This window comes from Staurois parvus, unplaced genomic scaffold (assembly GCF_062004578.1).
Source record: "Staurois parvus isolate SC_StPar_1 unplaced genomic scaffold, SC_StPar_1.0 ptg000436l, whole genome shotgun sequence".
Lineage (NCBI taxonomy): Eukaryota > Metazoa > Chordata > Amphibia > Anura > Ranidae > Staurois > Staurois parvus.
Genome location: NW_028318232.1, coordinates 5,281,567 through 5,303,581, shown reverse-complemented (window position 1 = coordinate 5,303,581; position 22,015 = coordinate 5,281,567). Strand labels below are relative to the sequence as shown.

The following is a 22,015-nucleotide window of genomic DNA, read 5'->3' as shown; positions in this document are numbered from 1 at the left end:
AAGTGTGGAGAAGGCTTGGAACAGCTCATGATTCAAAGCACACAACCTCATCTGTAAAACATGGTGGAGGCCGTGTGATGGCATGGGCATTCACGGCTTCCAGTGGCACTGGGTCATTGGTGTTTATTGATGATGTGACAGAAGACAGAAGCAGCTGGATTAATTCTGCAGTGTTTACAGATATACTGTCAGGCCAGATTCAGCCAAATGCAACAAAGTTGATTGGACGACGCTTCATAGTACAGATGGACAATGATCCAAAACACAATGCAAAATCAATTCAATCAATGTATACCCTTATCCTTTTTAAACCCTCAAAAAGTCAATACTTTCTCCCTAGAAAAATAAATAAATAAATTGATTTTAAACATATAATATGCAACAAAGTCCCACTAATCAAAAAAGTGTCCAAAAAGAAAGTCCAAAATAGTGTCCACAAATATCCCAAATTTATTCACTCTTTTCATCCACTGAAAGGATTGGCTCCTATTTCATCCAAAACGCACCTCGAAGTAAAGAATATAATAATATCTAGTGCATTACCTTAATAATAATAATAATAATAATAATAATAATAACAATAATCACCCCGTGCAACCAGAATACACTTCAAAAAACCTTTTGTTCAAAGAAAAAAAAAAATATATATACAGATCCAAATTATTTTCTTATAGTGCATATAATCACACAAATCAAACTGTGAGCACTCTGTGGTCACTGCAATTCAGTGTCTACCATCAACCAACACACAGTAGTATTAAATACTATTACCCTCTATGAGTATTGAAATGCTCAAACAATACTATGGAAAAGTATTCCTCCACATTATCTTGAATTAAAGCTGAAAGTCTACACTTCAAATTCATTTGGATTATTACGTTTTAATTTATTCTGGTGGCATACAGAGCCAAAAGTATGAAAATTGTGACTGTGTCCAAATATATAAAGGACCTAACTGTGTGTTTCCTTTGGTTTTGGATTACGTGGGGAAGGGCTAAAACCTTTGGCAAGTTTAAAATGCTGTATCTGATTTTAGGAGATTTTTCTGTGAAGTTTTTAATGTTAAGCGCCATTAGGGAGATTTTCCCTAACTGCCTATTCTAACTCACTCTATTAGAAAATTGGATTTTGTTGGTGTCTGTGTCCGTATTGGGGGGATTTGCTCTCACTCCTTGGGAAGGACGAATGTGTCTGGGTTCTGCCCAAACATTTGTGAAACCCACGGTGAAGTCTGAAAATTGAGAACTTAAATCAGAACCCAATTGAAGTCCATGGAGCAAATCCTGAAAATCTATTTTACCCATTTTTAAGGCTAATATGCAAAAATTACATGGGGGCTGGGCACTACAATGGAGGATATGTATTAATTGCAAAAAAAACAACATTTTTTAAAGCCTAATTCCAGCTTTATCACTTTAAATAGTTCCTTTGGACCAAGCTGGCCAAAAGAATGTCCTTTAGTAATACATGCAGCTGCTGTCAGAGCTGTATAAAACGTATGTAGCTACATACAGTATACAGCTCTGTGTTCTGGCAGTGGTACATGGACTTCCTGTCTGCTGCCAGAACAAAACTGAGTCAGGCTGAGTATCACAGGAGGCCTTGTATTCCTTCTTCCTCTGGTCTGCAATGGAGAGGCAGACAGATTACATCATGACCTCCATCTCAAGTCATTCAGGGGGAAGCCCTGTATTCACTGAGAAAATACAATGCTGTGAATAGGTGAACAGCATACAGCCTGACACAATTTTTTTCTGTAAATGGGACAGGAAATCCCCAAACTGCTACCAGAACACAGCTCTATATACAGTATGTAGCTGATGTTAAATACAGTGTATACAGTACAACATTGACAACTGTTGCAAGTATTAGTAAATGATATAGTTAATTTCAGCCAACCTGGCCCGAAAAAACTATTTAAAGTAATAGCAGAGTTGGAGTTAGGCTTTAGATACCATACAGCAGAAGAGGGTCCACTTTTTAATGTGATTTCAAAGGTGACATAGGAAAAATACCAATTCCTCAAATTACATTCTTAGGAGATACCTTTAAAGGAGAAGTACAGCCAAAGCTCTTTTGGTTATACTTTTCCTGTGGATCACAAGGGTGCAGTTAGTTCTTCATCCGTTCCAGGCTGGGGAAAGATCCTGACTTCAAAGTCGGGATCCACTCCAGAGTCTGGAATATCACCTGGCTCAGCCTCTCCGCATTCTGCTGAGAGGCTGAGCCAGCTGCTCCCTCCCCCTCCACAGCCCAGCACTCCAGTGAGCACTGGGGGGCGGGGGCAGAGCAGACAGCAGTGACTGTTCAGATCAGCTGTGAGAACTCAGTGATCGCTGGTCATGTGATTGCTGAGTTCTCACACTTAGAGCGCCAGGGGACAGATGCAGCATTGCACTGATGCTGCATCCACCTAGGTAAATATGATTGCCCATACTTCTCTTTTAAGCTTTATGTTCAAAACGCTGCCAAGTAAATTTCATTTCATTCTTAAATTACTCTAGTGTTGATGTTTTAATTAAAAGCTGGAATGTGTCTGTCCTGTTCAAAATGCTGCCTACTATAAGTGCTTAAATACTGTATAAGTAGTCAATACAATATTTGTTGGCTTTTTCAGTAAAATAAATAAACTCTTTTGTTGTTTCCCTGATTAAAATCTGGCTGATGTCTGTTCTGCTAAAAAAGCAGTACAAAGTGTGTCCCACCCCAACCCAATCACTGCTGGTAATCACTGACTGTGTGGACAATCATTAATAGCTGTGGCCCCCAACTGCCTGTCATTGTAATGTATGGGCTCAGAAGCTGCAGCTATATATACATCTGTCAGTTCCAGCCACATGAATCCCTAGATTGTGTAATCTGCTGTACAAATGGACTCTAAAAGTGTTTAAATACTGTGCACATAATCAATACAATACCCCAATGTTTTTAAGTCAAATAAACACACTTTAATAATACTGTTTTAATTAAATGCTGTCTGGCATCTGTCCTGTTCAAAAAGTGGTCTGGTGAAAGCTCCCCAAATACTGTGCACTTAGTGCAATATGTTATCTGTTTTTGTTTAGTAAAATACATACTCTATTTGTGATTTTTTTTTATTGTTTAAAAGTTGACTAGTGTCTGCTCTGCTTAAAAAGCAACCCAGTGAAAGTGCTCAAATACTGTGCACTTAGACACTGCAATATTTTGGTGGATTTCTTTTTTTTTCTTAAAAAAAAGCTTGCTGGTATATGTCTTTCCTAGTAAAAGCATTTAAATACTATGCAGGTAGTTAACATAATATTTTGTTATCTTTCTTCAGTGAAATAAATATCATTTTGCAAAAAGAAATTATGCGTTGCTAGAAACCAAATAGGACATGTACAGTATATAATGTATTTTTTCTAGTAGGTCTAATGTACCTTACTAGCCTCCTGGACCTTGTAATACAGTCACATTTGGTGTCTCATTATTTTCTTGTACATTTAGGTATCCACTTTTTAGGAAGTCCACTCTTTTACAGTAAAAGCTTTGGAAAATGTATGAATGTTGACTCACACAAAACCACACAAAACCAAATACAATGTGACTATTTACAGTGGGGCTTGATAAGAAGTCCTTTAACCAGTTCCAGGCCGCTCTATAGCCAAAAGATGGCTACAGCGTGATCAGCTAGTTCTGAGAGGGCGTCCATGGACGCCCTCCCAAAACCAACCCCTTGCACGCGATCTGTGATCGATGTGTCCTTCAGACACAGCTGATCACATATCTAAGTAATGCTCCTATCAGAGCCGCCTTTTAGCATATGGCCAGATGTGTCCTATCACAGCTGATCACAGTGTAAATAGGAAATGCTGGTTATTGGCAGTCCTCACCTTGAGCATTAGGAGAGGAGAGCCAGTAAGCGGCATTTCTCAGGGGGACATCTAAACTGATCATGAGTGCCCTGGTTATCAGTGCTGCCAATAGTGCACAACTGCTGGCTTTCAGTTCCCATCTGCGCTGGCTATCAGTGCCCTTCTGTGCTGGCTTTCAGTGCCCATCTGTGCTGGCTTTCAGTGCCGGCTATCAGTGCCTCTTCAGTGATGTCTGTCAGTGCCCATCAGCGCCACCTATCAATGCCCATCAGTGCCACTTATCAGTGCTGCATATCAGTGCAGCCTCATCACTGCCTCCTCATCAGTGCCCATTAGTGCAGCCTATCAGTGCCCTTCAGTGTAGCCTCCTTAGCACCCATCAGTGAAGGAGAAAATTCCCTTATTTACAAAATTTTAAAACAGAAACTAAAAAAAAAAAATTATTTTTCCCCAAATTTTTTGTCTTTTTTTGTTTTTTTCACAAAAAATAAAAACCCCTGTGGTGATTAAATACTGTCAAAAGGAAGCTCTATTTGTCTCAAAAAAAATTATAAAAATGTAGTTTTGGTACAGTGTTGCATGACTGCACAATTGTCATTCAAAGTGCGACAGTGCTGAAAGCTGAAAATTGGCCTGGAAAGGAAGGGGATAATTAAGGCTTATAATACCTATACATTACTTCTAAGTTGACTCTAAGTTGCTTTTTCCTTGAATATGCCAACTTCCAGGGCTGCTTAGCCACTGCAAGTCCGGACACTTTTATCCCCTTCCTATCCAGGCCAATTTTCAGCTTTCAGTGCTGTCACACTTTGAATGACAATTGTGCAGTCATGCAACACTGTACCCATATGAAATTTTTAGCATTTTTTTGAGACAGATAAACTTTATTTTGGTGGTATTTATTCACCACTAGGATTTTGTTTTTTTTGCTATATAAATGAAAAAGTCAAAAAAATTTGAAAAAAAGTGTTTTTCTTATAAAATCTTGCAAATATATAATCTTTCTTCATAAATCTTCATAAGCCTTCATAAAGGCTGTAAAAGCAATTATTTCTCTTTCTCTCTGGCTGCATTCCTGCAGCCATTGAGAAATACTGTGACAAGCTGTGATTGGTCACAGCTTGTCACATGGTACAAGGCTATTGTGAATAGCCTTGTACCATGTGATCTCTGTGATCATTCACAGATTTCACATGTAGTAAGCAATGATGTCAGAAGTGACATCTTGTTTATCACTATTCATGTGATCACTGATTAGCCAATCGGTGATCACCTGATCGGGACTTCACACAGCGGGCACCTCCAGACACAGCGGGCACTGGATCGTGGTGCCGCGCGCTCCCAGGGTGCCTGCACAGGCTAAAATGGCAGGCGCCGATTATGAACAGCAACCCGCTCCTGCACTGCTTCCGTCTGGCCATTTATATACATGGGCCGGACGGGAAGTGGTTAAGCACTTCCAGACCGGACACTTTTACCCCCTTCCTGACCAGGGCAATTTTCAGCTTTCAGCGCTATCACACTTTGAATGACAATTGCGCGGTCATGCAACACTGTACCCAAATGAATTTTTTACCATTTTTTTGAGACAGATAAAGCTTTATTTTGGTGGTATTTATTCACCCATGGAATTTTTATTTTTTTTTGCAATGTAAATGAAAAAGTCCAAAAATTTTGAAAAAAAGTGTTTTTTTTTTATAAAATTTTGCAAATAAATAATATTTCATCATAAATCTTGGCCAAAATTTATTCCGTTATGTTTTTAGTAAAAAAAAAAAAAAATCCAAATTAGTTTATAACCAAAGATAATTTTTAAACATATTTTTTTTACATTTTTATTTTATTTTTTTATTATTTTTTATTTTAATTTTTTTTTTTTTTTACATACTGTCACCCTAGCAGTACAGTGTCACCGTACTACTTGTGGGGGGTGATGAAGATTTTTTTTTTTACACTGATTGCTTTTATACCCATATAGGATGTAAAAGCAATCATTTCTCTTTCTCTCTGTCTGCATTCTTGCAGTCATTGAGAAGTTCTGAGTGAGCTGTGATTGGTCACAGCTTGTCACATGGTACAAGGCTGTTGTGATCATTCGCAGATTTCACACGTAGTAAGCAATGATGTCACAAGTGACATCTTGCTTACTACTTTGCATGTGATCACTGATTGGCCAATCAGTGATCACATGATCGTACAGATCGGTGTTTCACTATGTCCGGAGGACACAGCGGGCACCGGATCGTGGTGCTGTGGGCTCCCAGGGAGCGTGCACAAGCAGGGTGCGGGGAGGCCATTTATAAACGGCCACCCGTCCCTGCATTTCCACCGTCCGGCCGTTTATATACAACGGCCAGTTGGGAAGTAGTTAAAGGATCGGTTCACCTTTGTTCACCTTTTTTTAATTCCAGCTCCCCTAAGCACTAGTATAGCATTAATGTACTTTTTTTGCAGAAATTCAAAAGCTTTCCATTTTTTCTACCCATCTTTATGTCAGTATCCAGATGGCTGTACAAAAAAACTTCTCAGTTACTTCTGTCTTATTTCCTGCAGAGACTTTAGGTCATGACACAGGAAGGAGTTGACCAACTGACCTCATTAACACACACCCTTCATCATCTACCTTCCTACCTCCCACCCACTTCCAGGTGCACAATTATTAAATGAAAAGCAATCAGTCAGTGATCACTGTTCTCACTAAATGCACTGACATCAATTTTTATTTTCCTACCTTAACTTTTATCTTGCATTTATTTGGCATAGTGTGCTGAGTGAACAGACAATAGCTTATGTGGATAGAGCTGTAGTATTGAAAACAGGAGAATTGTGTTCTGGGTTCTGTAAAGCTCACATACATGATACAATCTGATTGTACAACCTCCTTTAGATCTACTATCAACTATGTAGTGCAAAGGCCTGTTTGACTGGATACAGAGTGATTGGATGGATAGGTGGGTCCACCTATTTCATAGTTGTGGAAAATCTAAAGGAAATTGTACAGAGATTGTACAATCAGATTGCATAGAATATGGCTATCTATATATAAGTACATAGGAGGGAGTGGATGGAGACACTCGGCTGTCAAGCCCCATTCACATTCTCACATGTGGGTTTTTTGGGGCGTTTTGGAGCATTTTTGCTTGTCATGCATAGGGCAGCTCATCCACTTGAATGTGCTACTGTACATGCAATAATCGTCCTGAAGAAGCTCCAGAAATGTTTTTTTAAAGAGTGGAACATGGTGCTTTTATTATTGTGATTTTTGGTTCAGCACATTTCTGAAATGCAAGGCAAAGTGTGCATTTTCTGTGCAGTTTGCCATGTGTTCTGAAACACAGAGATGTAAATGGAGCCTAATGCTGCAATTTCACTTTCAGGCTAAGTATATTATCCCTCCACCTGTGCCATTAATCTTCCTGTTCATAGACAGCTTGTCTGGTGCTCTGTGACAGCTTCCTCCTCCTTTCCCCGCTCCTGGCCCTGTCCATCATCTGCCTCTTGCTCTATAAAAGGCTCCTTCACCCCCAGCTCCTCCCTGCCTGATGAAAGAGCGCACCTGGACTCATCTCGTCCTGCACATGCTCAGAAACGCATAAAAAAAGCATTTTGATGACGTCAGATGCCACATGTGCTGATCCCGGACATCTTGGAGACTCTGCCAGGCTCCACCATCCATGCTGCATATGCACAGCACCATCTGCTGGCAGACACCTTGGAGATTCCGCCAGGCTTACCATCCATGTTGTACATGCACAGCACCACCTGCTGATGGACTCAATCGATCTCCTCTCTGGATCAGACACACAACAACATCTGGCTACAGATGTCTCACCCTCTTACCCATGAGCCTGTTTTTAAATTCTAAGATGTGAGTTACTACTTATCTTTCTATTAAATACCTTCACAGTACACACTTAGAGGCGCTGTGTTTCTTTGTTTCAGTTCAGTGGGTATATAATGCACGAGGGAAAATCTGGGTAAAAATGGAAGGTACACTAGGTGAGACACAGATAAAATCATTTGGATTCCACAACAGTTTCGGATGTTTTCTGAAAACACAAACACTTTAACACGGAATGTATTTAGAATATGGGATGCAATTCATAAACAAATGGGATGGGAGTATAATTCACCGTTAATGCCTCTTGTGGAAACAAACTTTTTTCCACCAGGGAAAGAGGATATATCAGGAAAATTGATAAAAGATAGGAATGCACAGTTAAAGGATATTATGAAGTAGGGAGAAATATGTTCTTTTCAAGAATTGAAACATAAAAAGGAATTATTTGATGTATTAGATAAGTGGCGATATTATCAATTAAGACACTTTGTGGTAGCACTTCCACAACTAGTAAAAGCATTTGAAGATCTGTATCCACTTGAACAGATGTTGAGTTCTGGTGTTATACGGAAACATGGTATTTCTTGTACAGTATATATAAGATACTTACTAAAATATCTTAACCTATCTCTCCACCATTTTTGGAGAAATGGGAAAAGGAATTTGGAATTCAATTAAATATACAGCAAAAAAAGGAAAATACTTAACTTAGCACATGGGATAGTGGATATGAAGGTATTAGAATTGAATTATACATTTTTGGCAAGATGGTATATTATAACTAGTGTGGCACACAAGCAACAATCAAAGAAATCACTATTATGTTGGAGAGGTGTGGGATAAAGGGAACTACGGCACATATATGGTGGGAATGCCCCAGGATACAGGAGGTTTGGGAGAAAATAGTACAACAAATACAAGAGATCTCAGAAGCTAAAATTTTAAAAGACCAGTGGATTTGTTTATTCCATAATACTGAGTTGACAGTGAAACAAAATAAGAATATGATGATATTCCATTTATTAAATGCAGCAAAAGGATTGATACCAAAGTTTTGGCAGGTTCAGGAGACCCGCAGAATTACATAGTTACATAGTCTGGCTAAAAAAAGACAAAAGTCCATCCAGTTCAACCATAGAAAAAAAAAAGTTATAATCCTATACTCACAGTTGATCCAGAGGAAGGCAAAAAAAAAAACGAGCAAAGCATGATCCAATTTGCACCTGCTGGGAAAAAAAGTCCTTCCTGATCCCCCGAGAGGCAATTGGATATTCCCTGGATCAACTTAAGTAAAGTATTCATATATAGAGTAGAATATATTTATAGGATGGAGGAATTATATCATAGTGGAGAGGATAAAATGGAAAAAATATTAAGAACATGGAGGGGATGGTGTGATTTCAAAAGCTCAAAGAGTTATGCAGAATTGATGGGAGTGTAAAATTCTGAGAAAGACAACTGGAGAGATGAGGCAATGATGGAAAAAGAAAAGAAGAACAAGAGGAGAGGAGAGAAGGAAAATACAATTAGCAATAGAAGAACAAGCGGACAAGGGAAAAGGCAGAGGGTAATGGTGGGTGGTTGAGGGTGGGGGTTGGGGGGATGGGATTATGGAAAATAAAAAAAACAAACGACTAGGTGCTAATGCCCTCAACCAGCACTGGGTAAACAAGAGTGAAAAAAAGGCAGGCAATCCCACAGCTGCTTCAATGACCATAGGGAGTATGTAGTAAAAACAAAAGCATAAAAGATCAGAGCACTCGTGGCAAATGTCCAGAATAAAAAACAATAACCAGCGGACAATATAAAACAGTTTAATGGAGCAATAAAAGCAAGAATCACCATAAGGATGTATCCATGAATGGATGTCATACAAGGATCAGTGCAAACCATAGACTGCTTCCTTGTGTTCCACTGAGGTCACTTCCGGCACGTGATCTCCAGCAACTAAGGAGGTCCATCCTGCTCCTCTCATCCCTCCTGTGGGGTCTCTCTCAGACCGCTGGCCTTGGTCACCTGTATACCATCAATTGTGGTTCTTTCACCTTCCACCTATTGAGCTCACCATCCAGGCTCTCCATTACCATGCCTACAACACAGTAAGCCGCTCCCATCATTCCTTCAGTCTACTGTATGGTTTGCACTGATCCTTGTATGACATCCATTCATGGATACATCCTTATGGTGATTCTTGCTTTATTGCTCCATTAAACTGTTTTATATTGTCTGCTGTTTATGAACATTACTGTTTTTTATTCTGGACATTCGCCACAAGCGCTCTGATCTTTTATGATTATGGAAATAATGCATTGTAAAATGAGCTTTATGGAATGATACTCAGTGAGTTCCTTTTTTATTTTGTAAACGAAATTAATAAAAATATAATAATAATTAAAAAAAAGAACTTAGATCAGTATTCACAATGCCGCACGATCATTGGCTGCCTACTTACAATCTATCGGACACTCTTCAGTGAGGTAGACACAGACTCACAATACCACAGGACAGCTGGGCAGTCTTCCTCCAACCTTCACCAGGTACTCTTCACTGAGGTCTCTGACCATAAAACTCCCAGACCAGACTTTGCAAATAGGCCCACCCAGCTTAAGCTACAACTGGGACCTCGCTGACTTCCAATCAATATTTCCAGCAGCCTGCACTCAGGGGCAAAGCTCCTAGACAGGGGACTCCACTTGCAAAACTGGATGCAGGACCCCCATCCACAGCTCTAGGCCTCAGCCACCTACTAGACAAAACTCTCCAGATATTGGCTGGGTCTCCATAAATTTTCAAGCTGCCTTTCTGTTTTTCCAAAGGATCACAAAATTCAAAGCGCTCAGGTCTCCCAGATAGGTTATGGAGAGGGTATGTGTACCAAGTTTATTTCTCCCAGGCTGACAATGGGAGCTCTGGGCATATGACATCTGAGGCGGTGATGTGCAGGGAAGAAGCACATCGGAACCTGTATGTGGAGGACTGGGTGTCTCCCAGCAGGAAATTCCACAACGGTGGCCGGTATGTCAGGGTTGAAGCCGCACACACTCGAAGTGACGCGCTGGAAGCTATTGGTGTGTTGTTTCCAAAGGTGCCACTTGAAACAACCAGGAGACGACTGGGGGAGCTTGCGACACCAATCAGACAAAAGGAAATTTTGCGTGCATAAGCTTTGTGAAGTCACATAGTCCGGAGAGGATGGCTCTGTTTTAAATATGGGCTTACCTGGGGCATACAATCATAGATAAACATACACTATATTGCCAAAAGTATTGGGACTCCCCTCCAAATCATTGGATTCTGGTGCTCCAATCACCTCCATGGCCACAGGTCTCTAAAATAAATCACCTAGGCATGCAGACTGCTTCTACAAACATTTGTGAAAGAGTGTGTCACTATCAGGAGCTCATTAAATTCAAGTTTGGTACTGTGATAGGTTGCCGCATCTGCAAAAAGTCCATCTATGATATTTCCTTGCTACTAAATAGTTCAAAGTCAACTGTTAGTGGTATTATAACAAAGTGGAAGCAACTGGAAACAACAGCAACTCAGCCATGAAGTGGTAGGCCACGTAAAATGACAGAGCGGGGTCAGCGTATGCAGAAGCGCACAGTGCACAGAAGTTGCTAACCGTCTGCAGAGTCAATAGCTAAAGACCTCCAAACTTCATGTGGCCTTCAGATTAGCACATCAACAGTGCATAGAGAGCTTCATGGAATGGGTTGCTGTGGCCGAGCAGCTGCATCCAAGCCTTACATCGCCAAGTGCAATGCAAAGCGTCTGTTGCAGTGGTGTAAACCACACCAACACTGGACTCTAGAGCAGTGGGAATGTGCTCTCTGGAGTAACAAATCACACTTCTCTGTCTGACAATCCAATGGACATGTCTGGGTTTGGCGGTTGGCAGGAGAACTGTACTTGCCTGACTGCATTGTGTCAAATGTAAAGTTTGGTGGAGGGGGGATTATGGTGTGGGGTTGTTTTTCAGGGGTTGGGCTTGGCCTCTTAGTTCCAGTGAAGGGAACTCTTAAGGTATCAGAATACCAAGACATTTTGGACAATTTCATACTCCCAACTTTGTGGGAACAGTTTGAGGATGGCCCCTTCCTGTTCCAACATGACTGCGCACCAGTGCACAAAGCAAGGTCCATAAAGACATGGATGAGCGAGTTTGGGGACAGGACCTTGACTGGCCTACACACAGTCCTGACCTCAACCCAATAGAACACCTTTGGGATGAATTAGAGCAGAGACTGCGAGCCAGGCCTTCTTGTCTGACATCAGTACCTGATCTCACAAATGCGCTTCTGGAAGAATGGTCAAACATTCTCATAGACATACAGTGCTTTGAAAAGTATTCATACCCCTTGAAATTTTCCACATTTCGCCATGTTACAAACAAAAATGTAAATGTATTTTATTGGGATTTTATGTGATAGACTAACACAAAGTGGCACATAATTGTGAAGTGGAAGGAAAATGTTAAATGGTTTTCAAAATTTTGTACAAATATCTGAAAAGTGTGGGTGCATTTGTATTCAGCCCCTTATACCTCTAACTAAATCTAGTAAAACCAATTGCCTTCAGAATTCACCTAATTAGTAAATAGAGTCCTCCTAAGTGTAAATTAATATCACTATAATTACAGCTGTTCTGTGAAGGCCTCAGAGGTTTGTTACAGAACATTAGTGGAAAAACAGCATCATGAATAAACCAGACAGGTCAGGGATAAAGTTGTGGAGATGTTTAAAGCAGGGTTAGATTATTAAAAAATATCCCAAGCTTTGAACATCTCATGGAGCACTGTTCAATCCATCATCCAAAAATGGAAAGAGTATGGCGCAACTGTAAACCTACCAAGACATGGCCATCCACCTGAACTGACAGGCAAGGAGAACATTAATCAGAGAAGCAGCCAAGAGGCCCATGGTAACTCTGGAGGAGCTGCAGAGATCCACAGCTCAGGTGGGAGAATCTGTCCACAGGACATCTATTAGTTGTGCACTCCACAAATCTGGCCTTTATGGAAGAGTAGCAAAAAGAAAGCCATTGTTGAATGAAAGCCATAAGAAGTCCCATTTGCAGCTTGCGAGAAGCCATGTGGGGGACACAGCAAACATGTGGAGGAAGGTGCTCTGGTCAGATAAGACCAAAATTGAACTTTTTGGCCTAAAAGCAAAACGCTATGTATGACGGAAAACTAACACTGCACATCACCCTGAACACACCATCCCCACCATGCATGAAACATGGCAGCATCATGTTGTGGGGATGCTTTGAAAAGTCAATCAGTGTAGCTTATGGTGTGGTTGCCATCATCCCTATTTTCATACTCAGAGAATTTTTACCTTACATTTTTGTGAGATTTTTAAGGAAACCTTGGAACATATGCAAAGAAGTCACTTGTTAAATAAATAAAATGTTGATTTTTTTAACAAGTGACTTCTTTGTACTGTATATGTTCCAAGGTTGCCTTAAAAATCCCACAACAATATAAGGTTGTGGGGATGCTTTTCTTCGGCAGGGACAGGGAAGCTGGTCAGAGTCGATGTGAAGATGGATGGAGCCAAATACAAGGCAATCATAGAAGAAATCCTGTTAGAGTCTACAAAAGACTTGAGACTTGAGGTTCACCTTCCAGCAGCTCAACGACCCTAAACATACAGCCAGAGCTACAATGAAATGGTTTAAATCAAAGCATATTCATGTGTAAGAATGGCCCAGCCAAAGTCCAGACCTAAATTGAATTGAGAATCTTGAGAAGACTTGAAAATTGCTGTTCACAGATGCTATCCATCCCAATCTGACAGAGCTTGAGCTATTTAACAAAGAAGAATGGCCAAACATTTTACTTTTTAGATGTGCAAAGCTGGTAGTGACATCTCCAAAATGACTTGCAGCTGTAACTGCAGCGAAAGGTGGTTCTACAAAGTATTGATTCAGGGGGGCTTAATACAAATGCATGCCACACTTTTCACATATTTATTTGTAAACATTTTGAAAAGCATTTATTTTCCTTCCACTTCACAATTATGTGCCACTTTGTGTTGGTCTATCACATAAAATCCCATTAAATTACATTTACGTTTTTGGTTGTAACATGGCAAAATGTGGAAAATTACAAGGGGTATGAATACTTTTTCAAGGCACTGTACTCTTAGCCTGGGCTCTCACATGTGTGGTGTGGCATACCGCACCGCATTCCTGTGCAAATCACATGCAAATTCTGTGTGGAGCGATTTGAGCCATACATTTTTCTGCACACCGCATCTCAGTTTGTGGACCGATTTTGGGGTGTTGGTAACTTAATAAACACACCCGCAGCGGTTCACATGAATCTTATTTTGATAATAAAACTGGAATTTCCCAATGCCGAAAGAGGAGCTGTCTTACTTGCCAGTCCATCCTCATGGTTGCTCCAGTTTTGCTGACAGAGGAGGGCAACATACATAATACCATACAATTTATCACTGTTATTATTATTATTACATCGAGTTTATATAGCGCCAAAGGGTTTGCTCAGCGCTGTACAATAGAGGGGGGGGGGACAATACATGGCACAGTACAACAATAACAAACAACGTACGGGGGGTAAGAGGGCCCTACTGTTTTGAGCTTACAATCTAGGAGGGAGGGGGTAATGGTACAGTAGAAAGTGGCTGAGGGGAATGAGGGGTGGGAGGAAAGAGGGAGAATGGCCGTTAGGTGAGGGTGGGGTAGGCTTCCCTGAAGAGATGGGTTTTGAGGGAGCGCCTAAATGTGAGGAGGGAAGGTGACAGTCTGATGGATTGGGGCAGTGAGTTCCAGAGGATGGGGGAGGACCTGGAGAAGTCTTGCAGTCATGCATGGGAGGCGGAGGAGACCAGGGAGCAGGATAGAAGGAGGTCCTGTGAGGAGCGAAGGGTACGGGTAGGGCGGTACTTGGGGATTAGGTTGGTGAGGTAGACAGGGGCAGTGTTGTGAACGGCTTTGTAGGTCAGGGTTAGAAGTTTAAATTTGATGCGTTGGGCAATCGGGAACCAGTGGAGGGAGAGGCAGAGGGGGGTGGCAGAGGTGGAGCGGGTGGTGAGGTAGATGAGTCTAGCCGCTGAGTTCAGGATGGTCTGGAGCGGGGAGAGCCTGCACTTGGGTAGGCCGGTGAGAAGAGAATTGCAGTAGTCAAGGCGTGAGATGATGAGGGAGTGTACTAGAAGTTTGGTGGTGTCGGGTGAGGAAGGTACGTATCTTGGCAATGTTGCGGAGGTGGAGCCTGCATGTGTTTGTAAGTGATTTGACATGAGGTTGGAAGGAGAGGTTCGAGTCAAGAATGACGCCAAGGACTTTGGCTTGCGGGGCGGGAATGATAGTGGAGTTGTTGGTGATGATGGATAGGATGGGAGGGGGGTGTGGGCAGGGGGAAAGACAAGGAGCTCGGTTTTGGAGAGGTTGAGCTTGAGGAAATGTAGCGACATCCAGTCTGAGATGTCGTTTAGGAGGTGAGTGATGCACTGTTCCACTTGATATGTGATATATCCAATACGTTGCCCTTGTAATTTGCTCTATGTCGGACGAATTAAAAGGACACTCAGGAAATGTGTTGGGAAACATCGCAGGTCCATCAAAGATGACTGCGATGAGCACAGTGTTTCTAGATATGGTCTACATGTCCATAATAAAGATTTTAGAAATCTGGAAGTTTTAGCAATTGAATATATAGCTGACAGATCCCTCACGCAGAATGAAAGATACTCCCTACTATGTAGGAGGGAGACCTTTTGGATTTATAAACTGGGTACACTAGTTCCTCAGGGCCTGATCGAAGATCTGGAGATTTACATTATCATATAATATGTTAAGGATCCTTTTTCCCTTCCATTGTGCCTTTTCCATTCCTTCTCACTAGCCATACATTTATTTCCATGTAGCGTTTGGCTATATGTGGGTTATTCCTTGTGAAAAGAATGTCTTATTTATATTTAATTATTTTCTATTTTACATTTTTATATATACGTGTGTGGATACATATGTCTGTATATATTTTCACAGGTTGTTAATGCGATAATACACGTTTTTTACATACGTTTATCTAGTGATATTCATATGCATATAAAGTTCAGTATATTTATTATATGTACTTTTTTCATGTTATAGGTGATAGTGAAGTCCATATTTTATACCTATTTTCAGGGTTGTACAGTAAAATATATTTTTTGTTAGTTTTTATATAGTGATTGTTAATCTTACTGTCTGATATTTCTATATGTTGGGCATATTGTTTTTCTGTTCTTCTGTATTTATTGTTCTTTTCTATTATTATTATTCATTATCACTATATATTTTTTCTATAATTGTATGTATATTTTACCTTTGTCATACCGCCTATATTTATCCATGATTGTATGCCCTTAGTAAGATGGTGACATTGCTCCTTTAAAAGATTTTGGCTCCTTTAAAAAGTTAATTATGCTCGCCCACAGTCTAGCCCATATTTAAAATGCGAAAAGAGTCATCATAGCAACGCTTCCTGTTGTCTGATTGGTGACGCAAGCTCCACAATCTGGCTCCTGGTTGTTTCCTGTGGCGCCTTTGGAGACAGCGCACCGACGGCTTCCAGCGTGTCACTTCCAGTGCGTGTGGCAGCCAGCTGACTCCTTGTGGCTTCACAGCCTGCTGTCCACTGTGCATGCTGTGAGTGGTCCTGCAATCTCCTGGGACCTATGACATGTCTCAGGAGGCCGTGGGAGAAGGGTGATCCGACTGGAAATGGGAGTGGGTACCTCTCAAAATCAGGTACTTGGTCCACCCCCCAAAAAAAGACATTAAAAATTAAAGAACTCAATACTCAGTGTTTTTCATTTCAATGATTTTCCATGAAAAAATAATCCTATAAAGAATACCTGTTAAGGAAGAATCATGGAGGCTGCCATTGCTCCATATGTTACCTTTAAGTAATTATAGTAACATCTACTGAGCATGCCTAAGACGATTGGCTGCTGTTTCCTTTTAAAGTTTAGACATATGTTTACATGCTCTGTTATGTTCTTATAACCAGTTTTACACACACCAACATACACCCAAATTCTTAGTATCAAAACAGAGTAACAATAATTGCTTCATATGACTTGGAGGTTGACCTGTTGCCCAACCCACTGGAACCAGATGTTGTTTTCTTCAGAAACTATTTGTTTTGAGACTATTAACTTTGGAATGTGAAAGGTTATTTGTGTAAAAATTCCACTAAATAAACACAAAATAAATCAAATCTGTATTTTACATACATGAATTGCAAGCAATAGTTTGAGGAATATCAGCTTGTTAAGCTGATAAAACTGTAACACAGGAACAGAATAGGCCCACTGTTTGCTGATATTAAACCAGATTACTGTACATACATCACACTGTATGAGTATCTTATTAAACATTTCATATAAATGCCTACAATAAACCTGTGCTTAAGCTGAACCTGTTGCCCATGCAGGACAAAGCAAGTTCTTCTCTACTTCCCCAATGCTCTTTGGCCACCAGGGGTGCAGAGAAATACCAGCTACTGCCGGTTTTGAGAGTGTGCGACTCGCTCTCCTTGCTGCCATATTCAGCACTTGTACTTTGTGATTGGCTGCCTATATTGGGGTAGAAAAAAACAGTCCTCACTCAATGTAAGCTCTAAGTCAAAATTTGCAGCTTAAAGTGATTCTAAAGGTTAGTTTTTTTGTTTTATATAACAAACACCTCATACTTACCTGCTCTGTGCAATGATTTTGCACAGAGCAGCCCCAATCCTTCTCTTCTCTGGACTGCCGGAATTCCTGACTCCTCCTCCCCCTTGACTAGTGTCTGCAATAATAAGACACTTGCTATGGGGGCACTGGTGTGTGCTTTCTCCTGAGCTCCGCTCTATGCATCCATAAGATACATAGAGCCACGGCTCTACCCCGCCGCTACTCTTTCCTCATTGGCTCACTGTCTGTGCTTGACGGCAGTGGGAGCTATGTGCATGTTCTGCAGTTCTCCTCCGGCCTTGAAGAATTTTGGATACACAGTTGAGAATTTTTCTGATATAGGAGATGGTCCAAGGACCCTTCTCACTCCAGTACAATCTATGTAAGTGTACCGCAGTTTCAAATAGTGCTGCATTCTGGGTAATGTGAAATTCTCAGTGAACTAGTGTTTATACCATTTGTATTCTTAGAACCTCTGGTCCCCTCTGTATTTGGGTGCCCACATATGTTGTTGTCATCTAGCCTCAGCTGGACTACACCTAGCACCATTACCCTTAAGTGCAATTGTAATCATCAGTTTTTGTAAGCGCATAGTATGTTGCCTCGACAACCCATTTTTATCTTTTTTTTATGATGTCTTTATATATTGCATATGTATGGTATTTGTATAATGATTATATATTTTTTGTTTATATAGAAATATTTGGCACAGCTCCTGAAGAAGCTATAGTTATCCCAAAATATGTACAGTAGCTTTGACCTAAACACATCAAGTAGCTCCATCAAGCATTCAGCCAATAAACAACCTGTTTACACTGCAGGGGGCCTTGATAGTATTTGGGCAGTTTGGAATGTCTTTTTTTACGTAATGTAATTTTGTTTATGAGTATTGTATGAATTATGAACTTCAAATAAAATTTTTATTTTTATATGAAAATTGTAGTGCCTATAAGTCTATGTGTTGCAAATACTGTATTTAATAACCTGGTAAATACTGCAAAAGCAAATTGTTTTTAATGACTGAATGCATCTCCTGTAAATTCACTGAAAGGTTCACAGTATTTTAGGCAAATATTCAGAATGTTGTTCTAAAATGTTATCTCATTCTAAATGGTATTTTAGACTCTATTAGATACATTTATAGTCTTAGTGTTCTTGGCTGACACTACTGCACAGGATTTAGATGAACCAGACATCAACTTCTCAGATTCTAAGGAATCAAACCCAATTTTTGTTGCCAAGTAATTTCTTCCAGTATACCATTAGGGTCCAGCTGTGGAGTTTGGGTATTAGCTCAGGATAGAAAAAGTGTAGTAAAGAATTTACCCACAAAACATTTATTTCACACCAAAACATGCAATGCATTCATTGCATGAAGTATTTTATCGAATATATGCAATTATAGTCAAGTATTATAGTAGTATAGAAACTGCATAAAAAAGGCTCCACCCAAACAGATATTTCATTTCTATGTGGTTTCTAGTTTGTAGATCTACCTTGATCATCATAAAAGGAAATTCATTATAAAAAAATATTATTGCAGAGTTCAGTTAGAAAGTGAATGCCTTAATCATTACATGCCCTTGAGAATGGGTTTTTACTACAAAACACTTACAGTAAATCCCACTGTGGAAGCCCCAAAAAGATATGAAGACAGTCAGAGAATCAGCTCAAGGGTGCCAATTTCAAACCTAAAGAAAATGTTACCCCAACATTTCATATGCCTGATATCTGCCTGCTGTACTGTGTACTCATGTTAAAAAGTGATCTGTTCAGTTTGTATTTCTTCTTTTGTGTGAAATACCTTGCGTTCCTGCCAGTCCCTCTGCTTTTCTATTTCAAGCTTGTAGGCAGGTTGAAGTTAGTTAGGTGCTGCCCCAGGCGGGAGGATAAAGGTCAATGTTCTTCCCAGTTCTTTGGCTTTTGGCAGGAATTAAGAACAATGACTGTAGCTGAAAATACTTGGGAAAGTCCTGTTGTTCTTTCGGCTTTGTGTTCCTTGGACTGTATATTGTCATACACTTTAAGTAAAGTTTTCAAAACTTTTTTCATCCGCCCGGTCTGAAGTCCTTCAAAAAGGGGTGTAATGTAAGTAACCGACACAACTTTGCACTTAGCCTACAATTTGGGTCACTAGCACATGGGGTTTCAAGAGTCAGCATGTTAAAGGTCATTCTAGTACAAGTTATACATGCAGTTGCCAAAGGCAACGATGGTACAGTTAGCAAGCAGCCTGTTTCAGCATATGCCTGTTATAGGTGGAATTGCCTCTAGCTGCAAGGGAGATGTTCTCAGCACTCCCTACACTGCATTCCGTCTCCCACAGCAACCGGAACGGAACTGCTTTTGCATAGGTCCCCATCCTGTACAGAGGTACGGAGGTTCACGAGTTAATATCAAGTGTACGATGAAGCCCGCGATATGTGTATGGCTGTGATCAGTGTTCAGAATGGCCCGCCTAACTGTGAGCTACAGTGGGAAGATGTATATTTACACGGGGACCCGAGAGTAACTGGAGAAAAGTTGTTGTGCAAATGTACGTTCATCTCTAAGAGTAGAGGCCCATCTGAAGTTGAGTATTCCCTGACGGCAGCCTCAGCCTTGTGCCAGGGCATTGGTTAAAATGGCATAGAATAAAGGTATCCCATGTGTGTGAAGTAGAGAAAGAGAGTCCCTGTACAAGGTGCCTACAGTTGCCCAAAAGAACCCACCCTGGGCCTGCTCTGCTTCATCTTGCTAGCTTCAGGGACACACTCAGTCAAAGCGTCACCCATGAACATTTTGAAATGTAAAGTCCGTTTTTTGTTTTTTAATTTTAAATAAATATGACAAAAAAACAAACTTTTTTTTTTGCAATCCTTCCTATAGCTATTTTGACCCAAAGAGAAAAGCCTGAGTAAATGACTTCATGCAAACTATAATATACTTATTATTTCATTCATTTGGCCATTGATTGGACTATCAGGTCGGTACATGCGACCTGCCTACTTGATAGGCAGTGCAACCCAACTAAAGGAGTATGTATGGTTTACCAACAACTCTGCTGCTAACTGGATTCTGTGTAAGAAACAGAATTACTCACAAAAACGCATACACTAAAAAATACTTTCTAGTTTGCATTCGCTTCCACATAATCTATTTCACCAAATTCCCAGGCACTCCTTCTCACTGCCTTATCATTCAATTTAATAAGAAAAATGAACCACCAAATGGTAGGAATTGCTTTCATGCATATCCATTGATTGGCTGCCTGTTCCTAAAGTCACCCTTTCACCATGACTTTTTTGATATTGCTGCATTTGGGCATTATCAGTTATCATTGTTCAGAGAGAATAGAGTTTTGTCTTTTTCAGTTTAATTTAGGGGATTGGGCAGCAGAAGTAAGAAGCATGGTATGCCTTCTTGATTTTGACAGCAGAGCAATAATAATAATAAACATAATTTATTATACTTATATTCTGGAATAGAGGTTTATTTTCTGAGAATTCATCCCTAGCTACATTTCTATTAGCTTCAAATCCTGTCCTCAAATAAATTACTGATGAATCAGGTTCTTATCTCCAGGCTGGAATATTTTCTTAATTGTGCATTAGAAGTTCACAATCAATGTCTTTAAGAGTGATCTCATTATTTTTTCTGCATACTGGGATTAGGATGTAATATACTGTATTTCAGGACACTAAGATTCTTATGTAACAGTTGTTTCCACTATATTAGATAATCCTGTCTTAGCATGTTCTACAGCTGTCATGAGCTTTGCACTTTCAACTCACATAAAATCCCCCAAAAGCAATGGGTGCACTTGAAAAGACAGTGTTATAAGAACAACAGCCTACACAAACTCAGTATGACTATAAATTACATGTAACCGTAAAACGAAACTCATCTTCTTACTCATAGAGAACTAACAGCACGCATTATTCATATATCTTAAAATATACCTTTAAAAAAAAGTAAGTATTACAACTGAAATGTGAACTGGCAAATATCACAGACGTTACCAATAGTAACAATGAATAGATAACCCAAATAAGTCTGTGCTAGATAATATCTCTAGTATATATTGTATCTGCACTGTATGAAAAACAAATATAGATTTTCTATTTATATAAGTTAAATTACCTGAATCCTAGATTAGTTGTCACAGGTCATCAACTGCAAATCTGCTAGCTGGACATGTCTACTAGTTTTAGGGCTTCAATACTTTCACTGACTCTTATGAACTGTTTCCAACTCCTCCCTACTCCCCCTTCCACTAACAGACCCTCTCCAAGGCTGACATCATTCTGTACACACAGACACATGGGCCCAGTATGGACTCCGGCTGCAAACATAATCAGACCCAAAGTTTTCCTTAATTAACGTCCAGAGTTTATGGTTTTAATATATCTTATAATATGTGAAGCATATGTGTGCAAGGCATTATCCACCTGAGGCTTTGTGCATCATTTTGAGAAACTAAATTACACTATTGTTCATAAACCACTACTGAGAATCCTACTATCAATCAATTGAACTTAAAGTCCACGTTTAGTTAAATGTTACAAAAAAAAAAAAATCAGCACAAGGGACATTACTGCAGGATTATTGCGATCATCTGGACCTGTCACGGACACTCATCAAGACTTCTGACTATGCCTGTGTTT

At 40.1% G+C, this 22,015-nt stretch overlaps 1 protein-coding gene across 1 annotated transcript in view; it reads right to left on the bottom strand.

The window, feature by feature from the left end:
- The window catches only part of LOC149454180 (uncharacterized), a 93,400-nt gene extending 71,790 nt beyond the window's left edge, over positions 1–21,610 (bottom strand). The window contains exon 1 of the mRNA XM_089687703.1: positions 21,492–21,610. The gene's annotated coding sequence lies outside the window, so the exon portion shown is untranslated. The remainder of the gene's footprint in view (positions 1–21,491) is intronic.
- Positions 21,611–22,015: the final 405 nt, after the last annotated feature.